At 45.8% G+C, this 15,521-nt stretch overlaps 1 long non-coding RNA gene across 1 annotated transcript; it reads left to right on the top strand.

The window, feature by feature from the left end:
- Positions 1 to 13,920: 13,920 nt before the first annotated feature.
- Positions 13,921 to 14,902, top strand: LOC132329568 (uncharacterized). Its single transcript, XR_009487103.1, has 2 exons — positions 13,921 to 14,100; positions 14,546 to 14,902. It is a non-coding gene; the product is annotated as an uncharacterized LOC132329568 (long non-coding RNA).
- Positions 14,903 to 15,521: the final 619 nt, after the last annotated feature.

Genomic DNA, 15,521 nt, shown 5'->3' on the forward strand with positions numbered 1-15,521 from the left:
GTCAGCTTTCCGGTGGTCCGGAACATCACAACACAAAAGAGCCCGTGGTCTGGAGAGGCCTGCTGGCTGCAAACAGGCCACTGATACGTGGGGAAAATCAGATTAGAATTCACGGGATCGTTGGGATGGACTGGCCCCGAACTGGAGTTCTCACCCATCCCAGCATTTTGTGAGAAGTAGTTCCAGGATTTTCTCGTCAGCCACTGCTTCTTCAATCAGTACAAGTCTCTTGAGCTACAATGGAGACTGAAAGTGCCAGCTTTTGGTAGGATCTGCCCAGTCTTCTGTTTATCTACCCTTATTTACAGTTCCTTATGATGTTGTCAACCACTAACCCTAAGGTCTCAGATCTTGCAAGCTTGGTGCTTAGTTCAAGTTTTATATTTATTAACTAATTTATATATTCTGATAAAATATAATTTTAAAACAATTTAATAATACATGTTTCCCTGAGCAGAGCTAGCATGCCATGCTCTTGATCAAAGTGCTGGAATTTTATAAGGGCTGAGCTTTATTTAGGAGATCTTTAGCCTACATCTTTGTTCCTATGGAGAGATCACAGCTATGTAAGCAATTCTGACAGATGTTTGTCTAATCCATCCTTAGAAATCTCCAGTGAAGTAATCCTTCTCTCTCCAGGCAAATCTATTGCAGTACTTACTCCTCTAACATTCTTGCCAATGTCCAGAGTAAATCTTTTTTTGTTGCAGTTTAAATCCATAACTTCTCGTTGTATCTGGGAGTGACATGGAAAAAAAAAATATTCCTTCCCTCTTTCACCTATTAGTAAACTGCTGCCATGTCTCTCCTCAGTCTTTTTCTTCCCACTAAACAATTCCTGTTCTTTCAGTCATCCATCTCATCTTCGCAGATGTCTGATCATATGTTCCCCACTCTGAGGACTTGGAGTCCTGAGTAAATTTACACATTGCTTAGATTGTCCTTTATGGAAGCAGCCCACCTAAGGAGGCCTTTCTGGGATAGATCATAGTGGGAAGAGTAACTCACATATCTGGCTAAGGACTCTGCTGTTCATACTCCTGGTGTGGTGACTGCTTTTTTTCCCCCCTGAAAAGCTTGGTGTAGGTGACTCATGGATGTGATTCATCATCACTCCAAGATACTTTTCTGCAAATCTGCTGCTTCCTAAATTGTGTTTGCATTGCCAATTATTCTTGACAGTGTGGTGCCTGTTCTTTTCTCTTTTGGTTTAATTTGAGGAGAGACTGTGTGTAGTTTTCATATGTGTTGGAAAAACTAGCTAAGAATGTCTTCCCCAGCACCCCCCCCCCCCCCAAAAAATAGTTGCAGTAGCAGCAAAACAGCATTTTCTTTCCACTGTGGTTAGCACCACACTTTCAGTGTGCTGGTGAAGATTTGATTACTTCTGTCTGAGATATTTATCTATTCCTTATAGATAGGTCTGTTGTTACAAGCATTTTAAATAACTCTCCCAGCTTCTATACTTCTCAACCTGGATGTGCCCAGGAGCAGAGCAGAGTGAAAGACATTTATCTGTATGGTCTTTGCCTGTTTACTTACTCAACCTGCAATGAGTCAGGGACCGGTGAAGAAATGCTCATTGCATGGTTATTGAAAGGGGAGTTCCAAAGAACTGTTGGATGAGTCACTTTGCCCCAGTAATAACTCACTAATTTTTAGGGTCGTGCTTTCCCCTGCTTTGTCTTGAGGTGTGGCTCTGAGTCACAGATGTCCTTTCTGAATATAATGGAAGCTGTGGAGCTTGCAGAGTGAGTTAAGTGCACTGAAAACATAAAGGGTTTCCAAAATGAATCAGATGCCTTTGGATCTTAACTCCTGTGTGCTTCAGTTCTTGTCTTTAGAATGGAAAAAACAAATCCCATTTCTGGAAGATAAAGTGGGTTCAGCTCAGGAAGGCAGTCGGCCACTTTCATCATGAACACCAGTAAAAAACACCACAGGAGAAATAAAGGTTCAGTTTAGTCTCTAGAAAAGGGTTTGTGCAGTGCCTAGCACCTAAGTGAGCAAAGAGAAAATAAAATAAGGGCAGAGCGGCTTGTTAAGGAAACACCATCCTAAGCCCTAGATTAAGGAGCCATTTCCTTGGAAATACAGTTGAAATGGTGTAATTGAAGCTGATAACATAATGTAATGTGTATTTAGGGGCTTTAACACTACGAGGCATTGCATCCTTTTGGTTCCTTAGCGTTGTGCTTTGGGCAGGATCTGTTAATGCTTTAGGCAGTGATGTGTGTGTGTGTGTTTGTGCATAGTGGAGGAGTCACTGCATTTGGTTGCCAGAAAAACCAATTTGGACTCCACTGGAGCTGTTAAATGCTGCTTACCCTCTCATGTTATGGGAATATCTGGGGAATGGGAGGAAAAAGTATCAACAAGCTCTATATGGTTTATTATTTTTCAAATTTTGACAGAAGAAAAGGTGATTTAAAATATAATCTTTCAACAACAAAAAAGGGACAAATTTTTAATGCTCTTGTCGTCCTCCTCCCTTCCCCTTCTTCCAGTTCTGGAGCAAATTTAGAGTTAGTTGGATTCATTTAAAGGTGCAAATGATCTGCTGCCAGCAAAAAAATTCTGATTTTCCCTTCTACACAGAAAGCAGCTCCACTGTGGGGTCCTGCTGGTAGCTGTGATAATGCATCACAAGCTTGGTGGAGCCTGTTTCTCACCCATGATAGGTAATGTCTGTATCTAAATACAGGCTCAGGGAATTTATCTTTCTCATGAGCCCTTTGTTAGCTAGGGGCTGATGAGTTTGGGCTGGTGGGATCCTCTGTAACATATTGGTGGCTGCTGAAGACAAGCAGTCTGGTATGGCTATCTCAGCACTGGGAGAGCTGTGAAGTGAGACCAGAGCAAAGAGGAAGGGGTTGGGAACAAACTGAGAAAAGATGAGGAGAAGAGGGAGCAGAAGCACAGCTGACGTGCAATTCAGGTCCCTAGTGATAGTACTGGCTAATGTAAATGCTCACCAAAGGCACACAAAGCTATGATCAAGGTCCTTCCTGTTTGTTGAAGGATGGCATGTATTAATTGTGGTGATCTACATGACTCCCTGATGAACAGAGATGGTCAAAAGCCTTCAGAGACAAGCAGAAATTACAATTCTGCCTTCATGGAAGTACTCCCACTCTGCCAACTGTATTCATGAAGTCTGGACTTGTATCACACCACACAGCTGGTTGCACAGGAGGGAGCTATCTCATTCCTATGAGGAGGTCACGTCTCCCCATATTTGCATGTTGCAAGAGCTTGCTTTCTTCCCTGCATTGCCCTGAAACAGTTGATCTGAGCTACAAAGTAGCCAAGGCAGTGTCCCTAATGCATGAGCATGTATTATCTGTTCTTTTAAAAGTACCTGAATGTTTCATCTCTACTTAGAGAATTCTTGGTGATTTTGTATTCAAAATCAGAGCTGTAATCAGCATTATGTATCTTTTAAAAACCATAGAAGCTTTTATTCTGATCCTGGGTGATGTTTGGTCTGCTGTGCTGAGTGGCTGCACAGCCTGAGGTTGGGTCCTGTGTTTGAGTAAAAAGGCCTTTATTTCAGGAGAAGTACTATTTATGTCTTCTTCCAGGAAAAATGGTACCCTCATCTGGTAATGGGGAACTGGTAGTGAAGATGGCCATGTTGTTTTGGCACCCACAACAGAGGTGAGGCTGGGCTATGTTTTTTGTGTCTTGGAAAGCCCAGATTTTTTCCATTGGCAATAACAGACATGTACTGGGAACATGATTCCCAGGAGAAGTTGGAGAGAAAGCAAGCTTTTAAACGCTCCTTAAAGACAACTTCTTTCTGTGTCTACAAATATGGCCTCTTCCAGGTTCCCATTTTGATCCTAGAGCTGCTACGTGACACGTGTCCACCAGAGGGCATGTGGGACATTTTCTCCTCCCGTGCGCAAAGAGGTAAAGAACGGCTTCCAAAGCAAGTGCCCTTCCAAAATGGGATCCTGCACTGGCTGCCTTGGCCGTTGCCATTGCACTTGGAATGGTGTTTGGGACACAGAGCTGCCAGCAGGAGGGCTGATGTGACTGAGCCACTTCTGCAGTGTGCAGAGCTGTTTTGGTGTGACGTGGGTTTCTGCCTGTGTGAAGGGTTAAATGTAAGTCTTTATGGTGCCATGACTTTATGGTTCCCTAGACTTGCATTTCAGACCCCTGTATGTGCACACATGTGGGTACATCCATGAGAGACACACGTGTGCACATACATATACCCACACTGGCCACAGAAGAAGCTGTATCCACACAGGCCCACTCTATAGCTTGCAAAGTAAATTAGTCTTAAATGACTCTTTGGAAACAAAATAAATCAAATAGCATAATAGTACCATCTTTTTATCTCATTTGTTCCCATACAATTAGTAGTTTTACTGCCATGTTGTGACAGGTGACTGTGTTTGACCTTTGCCGCTTGGGTGGTTGGCTGGTGCTCAAACTAATGAAGACCCTTAATGGATTGGCTTTTGTGAGGCTGTGAGCGGTGGGGTTAAAGAGAAAATGGTGCCTTAGACAGAGTCCAGAGAAGATCCTTCAATTAAACCTGAAGTCTATTAGCAAAGAAATATTGAGGAGGTTGAGAGTTAGCAATGATTTAACCAGCAAGTCTTCCTTGTGAGTCATTAAAAAAAAAAGTAAAAAGAAAAAAGAATCTCTCTGGTTATTTATTGTTGAGTGTGTGGTTGGACTCCCACCCTCATATGTGAGAGAGTGGGAGCAGAGACACTGGCTTGGAGAGTTGGGGCCACAGGGCCTGAGTCTGAAGTTTGTTAGCCCTTAACTCCCACACAGCCGAGCCCTTGGACAAAAAAGCGAGGCAAAATGAAGCAGTGGCAGGAAAAAAGGAAGAGTGATTCTGGGAACATAAAACCAGATCTCTGGGATAAATAAGACTGTTTGGAACTTAATTGTTTTTCATGATGTAAATAAATTACAATGAAAGTAAAGGAGAACCATCAGCTTCTGGGCAATGAGTCAGAGGGCAGAGCTGAGCTATAGAGTGTGAGTAATAAACAGGAGTGGAGGGAGGTTGATGAAGAAGCTTGTGCAGGACAAGCTGGATCTATCCAGAGCAGCACAAACGAACACAACAAACTATGTTAGGTGGGGGGGCAAGCCCCTTTCTGTTAGCTTCCACGTCAGAACCTGAGCGTTTCCCACTCCTCCCAGATAGACGTTCTTCCTTTTGTTTCCATGTCTTGCTTAATTTTCAGCCTGAGTATCATCTTGCAGCAGTGTTCATGGCCTTGAGCAGAGCTGGGGCTGTCTCTGGTCCTCACCAGTCCTTTGAGTGACATATTGTCACCCAGTTACGAGGAGGGAGGTGAAAAGGATCTGATAAGGGAAAGCTTGAAGCTGATTGTTCTGGGTAGTGGGACCTGTCACAGAATCACAGAATATGCTGAGCAGAAAGGGATCAACAAGGATCATCAAGTCCAACTCCTGGCCCCACACAGGACACCCCAAGAGTGACACCATGTGCTCAAGAGTGTTGTTTGAGTGCTTCTCAACTCTGTCAGGCTGGTGTTGTGACCACTTCCCTGGGGAGCCTGTTCCAGTGCCTGACCACCCTCTGGGGGAAGAACCTTTTTCTAATATCCAACCTAAATCTCCCCTAACTCAACTTCAGGCAATTACCCTGGATCCTCTCACTGGTCACCATAGAGCAGAGATCAATGCGGTCAGACCCACAGCCCCTCAGCCCCATGCCTGTTCATTGCCCCCAACGTGTGGACATTGGCCTGATTGCCCTGGCATGCTCCAGACATTTCCAACATTCTCCTCTCCAGGGCTTCTGCTGGGCACCCTCTGGCTGGAGAAGATCCTAACGTAGAGATCGATGTCTGCCCCTCTTCCCCTCAAGAGGAAGTTGTGACTTCAGTGAGGTCTCCCCTCAGTCTCCTCTCCTCCAGGCTGAACAGCCCAAGTGGCCTCAGTTACTCCTTATATGGCTTTGCCTCAAGACCCTTCACCAGCTTAGTTTCTTTCCTTTGGATGCTTTCTAATAGCTTAATGTCTATCTTATATTGCAGTGACCAAAGCTGCCCACAGTATTCGAGGTGAGGCTGCACCAGTGCAGAGCAGAGAGAGACAATCACCTCCCTTGACTGCAACATATTCTGGCTATTGGAAAAGGAGTGGTTTCACCTGCTCCAAAGGTCCTTAGGCACCATGGCAGACACTCAGAGCTGGACTTGGGAATTGTCAGAGTCTTCATCCCCTCTTTATCTATCCATCCATCCATCCATCCATCCATCCATCCATCCATCCATCCATCCAACCATCCATCCGACCATCCAACCATCCATCCGACCATCCACTCCTTATGGAGAAACTCCTTCCCTGCAGTTATGCAGTCTCTCTTCTTCTCTTTTTCTTTTCTCTCACTCTTAGACACGTGGCTCCCCCCTCCTCTATCCCCCTACTTTGGGGATAATTTAACATGTTACACACTAACTTTCCAGTAATGGCACTCTGGCTTTTTGAAATTCTGCTTCCCTGTTTTATGGCTGGGCGTCTAATGGTTATCTCGCAGCCCTGCCTCTGGCAATCATGTAAGGAATAAATAGAAGCTGACACAGTAATTTACTTAAATCTTCTCCACACTTTTGCAGCATTTTCCTCCAGAGGATACCCCCGAAACAACAATTATTTGAAATGTCATGCGTTCCTGCCCCTAGGCTACCGACAAATGAACATTAAATCTATTAACAACAAAAAAAATTAAATGTTTACTTTTCTGCGAAGGTAAAGGAGAAGCTGGAGAGAGGGAAGGATGTCTCCAATAAATTTCTTCTCAATAATAAAGAGGTGTAGTTAATGTTCTCTCTAAGCGGAGTCAGCTTGCAGCCCACATCCTATGAGGACAGAGATGGGATGCCACAGTACTGCCACACAGCCTTGCCAGGGCAGCTCCAATAGCCTCATTTTTCCAGGCCAGGGAGCTCAGTTTTAGGTTGGTATTTTTGCAGATTAAGTAAGATGTGAAGAGGGCCAGAAGCCATGAACAAGGTGGTCGCAATTCTCAACTTCTCTGGTTGCTGGTGCATGCCGTGGGGACTGAGGTGGTGGGAGAGGAAGCATTACTCCTTGGCAAAAGGAGGCTCAGAATACAGCTCATCTGTTTCACAGAAAGGAAAACTGAGCATTTTGGAACTCTGTCCCTACATCTTGTAGAAAATCTAAGCCAGAGGTAAGGCCCAGCTCCTCCTCTTTTCTGTCCTAGGCTCCCACCTCTTTGCTCAGGTTTCCTGAACACAGGTAAGCATAGGTATGGAGGGTGGGACCACATGAAGGTGAACTCAGCCCTGCACATGGGTCCTGGTGGAATATGGTGTCAATATGGAGAGTCACTGGCATCCATTCGCTGGGGATGAAAGTTCCTATGGGGATCTGGGCAAGACAGACTTGGAGACCAAGTCTGAAGCCCAGGAACCTATTTTTCATTCTGTAGATGGGGAAATTCAGGTCCAGAGCAGGAACCAAAATACAGTAGCTGAAATAGACAAAATATCCGTGCTTTACTCTGATTGCTTCCTAGTATCTTAAAAAGACTGTCCCACTGCTTGAACTTTACAATGTATGGATATTTTGGAAAAAATTCTTTGTCCATTGATTCAGCATAAGACTGTCTTGGGAACCACTGTGTTTATATAGTCAGGAATCCATCCCTTTGACTTGGAAATCCTCTGTCTGTTCAGAGTTTAGGGGTTTAAAAGAACCAGAAGGACTTACTGACTTTTTGTGAATGAACTTATGAAGGAAAATTTCTCCCCTGATGCTGAATGCTGCAGGCCCCATTGAAAAATTTGCTTTTCTGTGCTTCATTTTCCCTTCTTTTCAGCAGACGAAGCTTGAACATAGACTTCAAGCATCTTGGAAAGAATGACACCTCTGACATGTTGTCTGAACCAATTGTGATGGGGAGGCTCTCTGCCTTTAAAAGAGGACACATGAATATCTGACCAGCCTTCCATTCCTCTGTGCAGAATGGCCAAGCACTTTAAACTTTGCAGTCACCACGGTCCACTCTGTCACCAGGCAAGTATACCTGATGGGACTTTTCCCAGTGCACTGGGATCCCAGTTCCTTGGCAGTGGTTCTCATTCACAGACACAGACAGTGGAGAAGATATCCAGTATTCAAGTCCCAGTGGAGCTTACTGTCTGTCCTAATCCATTTTCTCACTGCTGTCCTAGCCCACCTACTAAGGTGGTTCATGGTATCTGGATGTCAGGCACCTGTGGTGCTGGACTGCTGTTGAACTGAGACCACTGTGTATCAGTGGGAGACAGTGTCTGCTTGGGAGAAGATCCTGCAAAGTAGTTCCTGGAGTCCTGGGACACAGAGCAGGGTAGTCTATACAGCCAGATCATTCAGGGGTGGGACAGGGCCTCTGCGCCCCATAGATTCCCTTGACATTTTGTTTCTACCAGCTGTGATTGTTTAAGGAATAAGAAAAAAAGATCATCTTCCAAGTGCCTGATGTCTGTGTGTCTGGAAGGAATTAGTTGATTCTCTACTAACAATACTTTGTCATCCCATTGTTTTCCAGAAAAGGAAACTAGCTCATCCAAGGAATCAGACTTTAGCTCTGGAAGAACAACTGCTTTGGGCTTTTCTCAGGCCTGATGCAAATACTTAACCTGTAGTTCTGTACTGCTGTGTGTCCTTTCTCATCCGGAGGGAAGGGTTTGTGTGGCGATTTTGTGGGTGTTTCCCATTTACTTTCTGAAAGGCTCTATATGTTTGATAGCAAGGGTTGTCTTCTTCCCTGCTCCAGATCCAGCTAAGTGCCTGAAGTTTAATGATACATGAAGAGCAAGGTAGATGTTACATCTGTGGTCCGTCAGCTCCACAACATATATACTCCATACAGGAAACCACACAGCTCATGAGGTACAAAGCATGGGCTTTTCCCTTGGTCTTAACGCAGGAGTCAAAGTACGCTGTAGACTCTGGGGTACAACCTGCAGGTGAATTCTGTCTCAGTATTGCAGTGGATTGATTTAAATGGTTCCACTGCCAGACAAAACTCTAAGTACCACAGCAGGTTTATGAGTTATCCTAACACAAAGAAACACAGTTATGTGGTCTAATATATTGGGATGGACTCCTAGATAGCAGGTAGTATCAATATAAGTCAGTGTCTGCCATTATAAATTGGAGGGCCTCAAATACATGTTGTTGTATTGTTGAAAAAAGGAAAAAAAGGCAAGAACTTGGGAAGAGCATTCAGCAAACTACTTTGCATTATTAAACTTCCTCCTGTAACATCTCCACTTTGATGTCTTCTCTGGCCAGATTCAGATCTCAGCTCCTGATTTCCACCAAGGAAAGTATACAGGGAAGCTGTGTGCCTGCACTTTTCTTTTTCTAAGCTTTGTAGCGCGTTCTTGTGCTCTCAATTCCGGATAATGCTGGACCCCTTTTATCCAGCCCCTCCTCTTGCCCTTTCAAGTGAAAAGAAGACTCCTGTGCCCCCCCATCAAAGCTAAAGGGAGGCTTTAGAGAGGAAGGCTCAGCACGCTGGGGCTCTTGAGCCTGTGTTTAATCTCTTTTCCCGTTCCTGTGTGCCTCTGTGGCTTCCCTGCCAGTTTCTTTGTTGCCAAGTTTCTCATTTCCTTTTATTTGTGTGTGCGGGAGGTTGCCAGGCTCGCTGGAATGCATCTGAAGTCATCTTCGGGGGACACGCCTCAGCCCCCGCCCCGGGTGATCCATGGCTGGGCAGGCTGGAGCGGGCTCCCCCGGCTGCAGGAGCGGGACAGATCCCCACCCTGCGCTGCCCCCGGCGTGAGCCGGAAGGGGTGTCCAGGGCCGGGCAGGTGTGGAGGAGGATGGAGGTCAGGGAAAAGGGATTGAGAGAGAGCCCCTTGACCTCTGGGTCTGCTCTGCCAGGAGGAGAGCAGAGACGTGTGCAGACCTTGACAGGGGAAGGGGGCCCCGCTCTATCTCTGTTCCCGCCTCACCTCGGCTGACCCCAGTGCAATGCCCTGACTCTTGGCCGCCGCTGCCCTGCTCCATCAAGTGATAGAGCAGAGCAGAAGGTGTGGCCTTCAGCTGGATTTGGGATGTGTTCCCAAGATAAATATGGGCTTCATTAGGCTCCTGAGGGAGAGAGTTGGAATCATACTGGCAAAGGGAGGACTCTGAATATTGCTCCAGGGCTGGACATAACTCTGAGGAATGTATTGCTCTTTACAAGTGACAAGAGAGACCAAGTTTGTGTTCATGCTGCCATCCCTTCATCATGAAGGTACTTCAGCAGACAACCCATCTCTCAGGGAACATGGAATGGGGATGTCCTGGGTGGAATGACACATGGCAGGAGCACAAATTCACTGCTGCACTTTGTCTCAGCTTTCCTTATGCCTCACCCTTCCCACCAGAATGGAGCAGGTGGCATTGCCAAGACTTTCATCCTTCCTAGGCCACATGGGTCTGGTTTGGCACATGTGGTTACCATTCATTTCTCTCTGAAGCAGTATTGGGGAACTATAACTCCAACAGCAACCCCTAAAGTCAGTGTTAGCAGCCTATTTGCTAGGCTGTGGAAACCGAAGAACAGGTAAAAGGATGGGACTGTACCCAAAACTTGGGTATCTTGGAGACTGCCACTTTTTTTGTGATTATTTCACAGCTTCTGAAGTCCCCAATACCTTCCAAGGTGGATATCTGTTGGTCCAGCTCTTGACACTAGAAAGCAACAATCTCAGGTTTCTTGGTCCTTTTTGAGTTTCACTTGAATTCCTGGTAAAGTTCAGCAAAGGTATCCATCCTTGGTAACATTTTTTGTACATTTATAGGCCTTAACCAGCCTGAGGAGAATGTCCTGCAAGCTCCACCCATGGACCCAAGGCTTATTTAAGCTTGTCCATGGCCCTTCAGTCTCTGACTGTGTAATGCTGGACAAGTGGCTTTTGGTAGGTCGATGTATGGCTGTCGTACCCACTATGGGTCTTGTTAATCAGGATGCCAAGGTATGCACTGACTTCTCAGCTTGATCTTGTTCTGCCTTGTGATCTGTGACATGCTGAAAACAGAAGTTACTCACTAGAGGAACTTCCAATAGAAAGGACAACAAAGATGTGGGATGTTTTTGCTTAGGATAGGTCTGGAGTGCCTGGAAGTGGCAGGTTGCTGTGCAGCAGTCCTGGTTGGCCTGTTCCATGGTGCTAAGAACACTCAAGTTTTGGTGTTACTTTCTGCTTGAGGGCACTGAGAGCAACAGTTATGCTGAGAGCCTTGTCCTGGCTCAAAGGCCTCAGCACTTCCGTGGGTGTGAGTGGTCACTGCTGTGCTGCATAGACCAGAGCTGCCAGGCTCATGGACCCTGTGGCTAACAGCCAGCATGTCACTGCCCCAGTATCTGCCAGATCTCCCTGCTGCTTTGTTCCCTGGACTTTTGCACTGCCGTTGTCTCTGCTCCCTTTGGACAGGGCCATGGGGTTGTGCAACTCTGAGTCTGTGCAGTGTCCACCTTGATGTAATTGTTTTGGCTTTGCACCTAGAACAGTCTGTCAATCTGCAACCCCAAAACTCCTGCAGGAGACCAGGAGATTGCATCACATATCAAGGAAAAGACTGACTGATAAATATATTGCAGTAAGCAGAAAATAGTCACTTGTGTAAATACTCTTCTATGTTTTGTTGTGGTGCTGCTATTTCAACCCAGTTCTGTAACTATCTTTGCAGAGAGGCTTCTGCACTGGGATTTTTTTTTCAAGGTACTTCCTTTCTGTACATCTGGCAGTTCCTGAATTTCTTTTATGGAGGATTCCTCTGAAATGTCCAATACTTTTAAAAACGAAAAATGTGATTTATTAATTAAGATATTGTGAAGAGAGCTTCTGATAAAGCCAATGTCTTTTTTCAAGTGTTAAGAACACTTCTACTCAAGACTATTTCAAGAAATACAGCTTTTGCTATATCACATTTCTATTTTGTCTTTTGTCAACCTCAGATTTTTCCTTGGTTTCTTTCACCAGGATGAGTTGCTGTAGGATGGCAGAGCAGAAGGAAAGCACATCATCTAACCACCCTGATTCTCCCCTGCTGCTGCTTGGCATCCACACATACTGTGTAGTGCAAAAGAAAAGCAAGACCTGGAAGCAATCTGCTGAGGGTTTCAGATTCTCTGTTCCTCTCTTCCAGTCCATTAGGTCAGAAAGAGAATGGCTATCAACAAGTGTTTCATCTGGAAGTGTAGCCCTGGGATTTCCCTAGAATTTTACCCCAGCTTGAGCTTAAGACCAGTTTCCAGCTATCAGTCATTCTTGACTGAACTTATATTCTGATTTTCCAGAGCTTAATTTCCACTGCCTGCTCCCCTTATAATGCCTCCTTTGCATGTGGGGTGTAGTTGTGTCAGGAGATGTTCCCTTGTGCTGGTTAACTTGTGCTGGTTACTGCTGTCTGGACACAACATGTCTCTAAACTATGATACAGTTATTGCTTGGAAAGGGAGGAGTTTTTGCAAGGAATTGGCCTGAAACTGCTTCTGATCAATATTTTAGAGATTTTGACAATAAAATTAAAAACTACCTGAGAGGTAGCAAACTGGAAGAAGGTTGCAAGCCCTTTGGAGATCAAGGTTGCTCCTCAAAACATTTAAGTAGGTATTCTGGAGAAATAAACTAAATTTAGGTGAGTAATAATCAGTAGATGCAAAGGCTCAGTGTGACTAAGGAACTAGTGCAATGCCTAAGGGGAGGGCAGATCTCAAACTGAGTGGGAGTCAGTAATGTCACACCCTTGCAGTAAGAAAATGTTTGGGTCTGCTTTTTTATCAATGCCAGGGTCACTGCTGAGACACAAGAGATCCCAGCAGCTCTCTGGCCTGCAGTGGAGTCTTGTGTAGTGCTGAAGGCTGACGTAGAGCTGGAAGCCATGGCCTGTGAGGAAAGGTTAAAGAACTGGTTTATGTGAAAGTAGAGAGCACTATGGGTGCACAAATGCTGTTTCTCAGTGTACAAACAAATGCTACCAAGAAGCAGGTAAACAGCTGATTTCTGTGCCCACCTGCTAACAAACAGAAAGAAACAAGTATTGCTGGAATGGAGGGAAATAATGTAGTAAAAGTCTTTGCTAACTCATGGAGCATAGAAGCACCAGCAGAGATCACCATGCAGCTGCTGGGATCTTGGCTGGAGGTGCTGCAGAAGATACCTCAGACAGAGATGGGCTGGATGTGTCTGTCTCAACAGGGATGTACCTGGGTCATTGCATTGCTTTTCACAGCCTACATTTATACATTTCTCTCCACCCATTTCATCTGCCTGAAAGCTGTCAGGGCAGTAGGAACTTCAAAGGAATTAGTACTTTGAGGATTTTCCTTTTTCCCCATGGAAAACCTCCATAATCAATGAAAACATATAGCATATGCTATGTATTCCCCCAAGAGAAAGCAATGCAGCAAGCTATTGGAAACAAAATGTTTGAAATTTCCTAATTGGAAGGTAATTGATTATCAAACAACAGTTATACTGTGCAACAGAGATCATAGCTCCCATTCAGTGCTGGAAAATCTAAGGATTAAACCTGCACCTCCTAAAGGAGGGATGCTTTGGGACAGGTGTCCCTTGCAGAGAGGTAGTACAGTAAACACATGATGCTTTCAGCAGCCACCAGCTCCTGGTGTTCCAGCCCAGGCCACTGGCAGCTCAGAGCTCTCCCCCTCTCCCTGCAACCCTGGAATGGGCATGGCTTGTTAGCAGCAGCCTGGCAATCCGGAGAGCCTGCTATGGCAGCAGCTGCTTTTCCAGAGCTGTCCCAGGCACAGTGCAGCCCAGAGGCTCTTTGCCAAGGTGAGGCACTCCCTGCAGGCTGAGATGGAGCCTGTGGGAGAAGGGGTAGGTCCTCACCAAAAGCAACCAGCTGGAGCAAATTTTTCTTCCTTGCAAAGTGCTTCCACCTTGCAGTCCAGCCTGTCCAGCCAGTCACCCTGCTCCCTGATGTTCACACAGCCAAGTGCCAGGGAGCAGATGGAGGAAGTGCCATCTGGCTTCTACCGAGCTCGTTCCCAGGCTGGAGCTGGGGGAGCTGCTGGAACAAAGGATGGCATTGCTTGGGAGTGCCTGGACTAGAGAGTTTGTGAGTACTGTAGGAGTCCTAAACTTGCTTCTTTCATGCTCATTGGCTTCCCAGCAGCAGGTTTCCCAAGCTGCAGCTCTCATGTGTGTTCTCTGATAGCTGAGCAGTGGGCTCCAGCCACTCTCCCTGTCTGGGAGACTTCTGCTGGACTCATGGAAACCACAATTTTTCCTCTCCTCAGCCCACACTGCTGCCCTTGTGGTAGGACCATATGGGCCACACTCATGGGTCGGATAGCCCAGATTTCTTTTACATGGCTGGCACAGCCAGATCCTGTGGTGCTGGATGAGATTTGCCTCCTTCAGGTTCTGCTTTGTTCCATGTTAACTCCACCCAGCTGGGCTGTGTGGGGCTAGTCACCAGGGAAAAGAGGCTGGCAGAGATGAATAGAGGATATGAACAGTTCCCTTGGTGCCCTTTTCCCTCACTCTTGTTTCCCTCTCAGCAGGGGGAAGCAGTCTCTGCGTGGTCCTCTGCCGATTGCATCGGGAAAGTCATTAGAAAGAATTAAAAAGGAAACAGAAAGAGACGGAAGGGGGGAAAAAACCACAGCCCCAAACAGTTATAAACTTGAACAAAAGAACAACAGGATCTTTCTGCTCAAAGCCCTGGGCCACCCTTGACTGTGAAGGACAGCAGTGCTCCAGCCACTGGGAGAATGGAAGAACGCTTTGGCTGTATTTCTCCTGGGATGGTAGTGATATGGGTTGCAGGGCTGGTTATGAAAGCTGTCATCCAATTGTTCAGATGTGGAAAAAAAAATATATAGAGAGAATTAAATTAATTACACATGGTTGACTCATCCATCTGGTGAAATTGGCAATGGCTTGGTATCCTGGCTTTTCGAGAGGGAATAATATCTAAGATGCCATCCTGGGGGGCAGTGCCTGCCCTCCGTTTTGCTGTGGGAAAGTATCAGCCTCTGTTAGCAACTGTTCTGGGGAGCAAAATAATGGGATAGAGCACCTGGTTCCTCCTGTCCTGTCTCTCAGGAGGATTTGCCTTCCAAGGTTATGGAGTTGTGACTGGTCTGGGAAGATCTGGTTTATAATCCAAATTCAGTACCATAAAGGTTTTCACCAAATAGTTGCCTAAATTTTGAATCTGTATTGAGATCCAGAAGTCTAGGCTCTTTCAGAGGCCAGCCACTCATTTGTTCTGAATCATGACTGGACATGGTCAATCACCTTTAAAAGGCTTGATATTTGAGTTCTGGATGGGTGCTTGCAACCTGGAGCCGGTAAAATTCTGTGGAGGGTTGTCCCAAGATCCTCACCATCTTAATTTCCCTCAGCTTCTGCTTCAATGGCAGTCTGTACCTGCCTGAACATGTCCTTTTAGGACTGGGGCAAAGGCAGAAACTTTCAGATAGCAGTGAGGTAATTTTTGCTGCAGTGAGAATGGCCTGTAGGCTGGGGACA

This window comes from Haemorhous mexicanus, chromosome 7 (assembly GCF_027477595.1).
Source record: "Haemorhous mexicanus isolate bHaeMex1 chromosome 7, bHaeMex1.pri, whole genome shotgun sequence".
NCBI lineage: Eukaryota > Metazoa > Chordata > Aves > Passeriformes > Fringillidae > Haemorhous > Haemorhous mexicanus.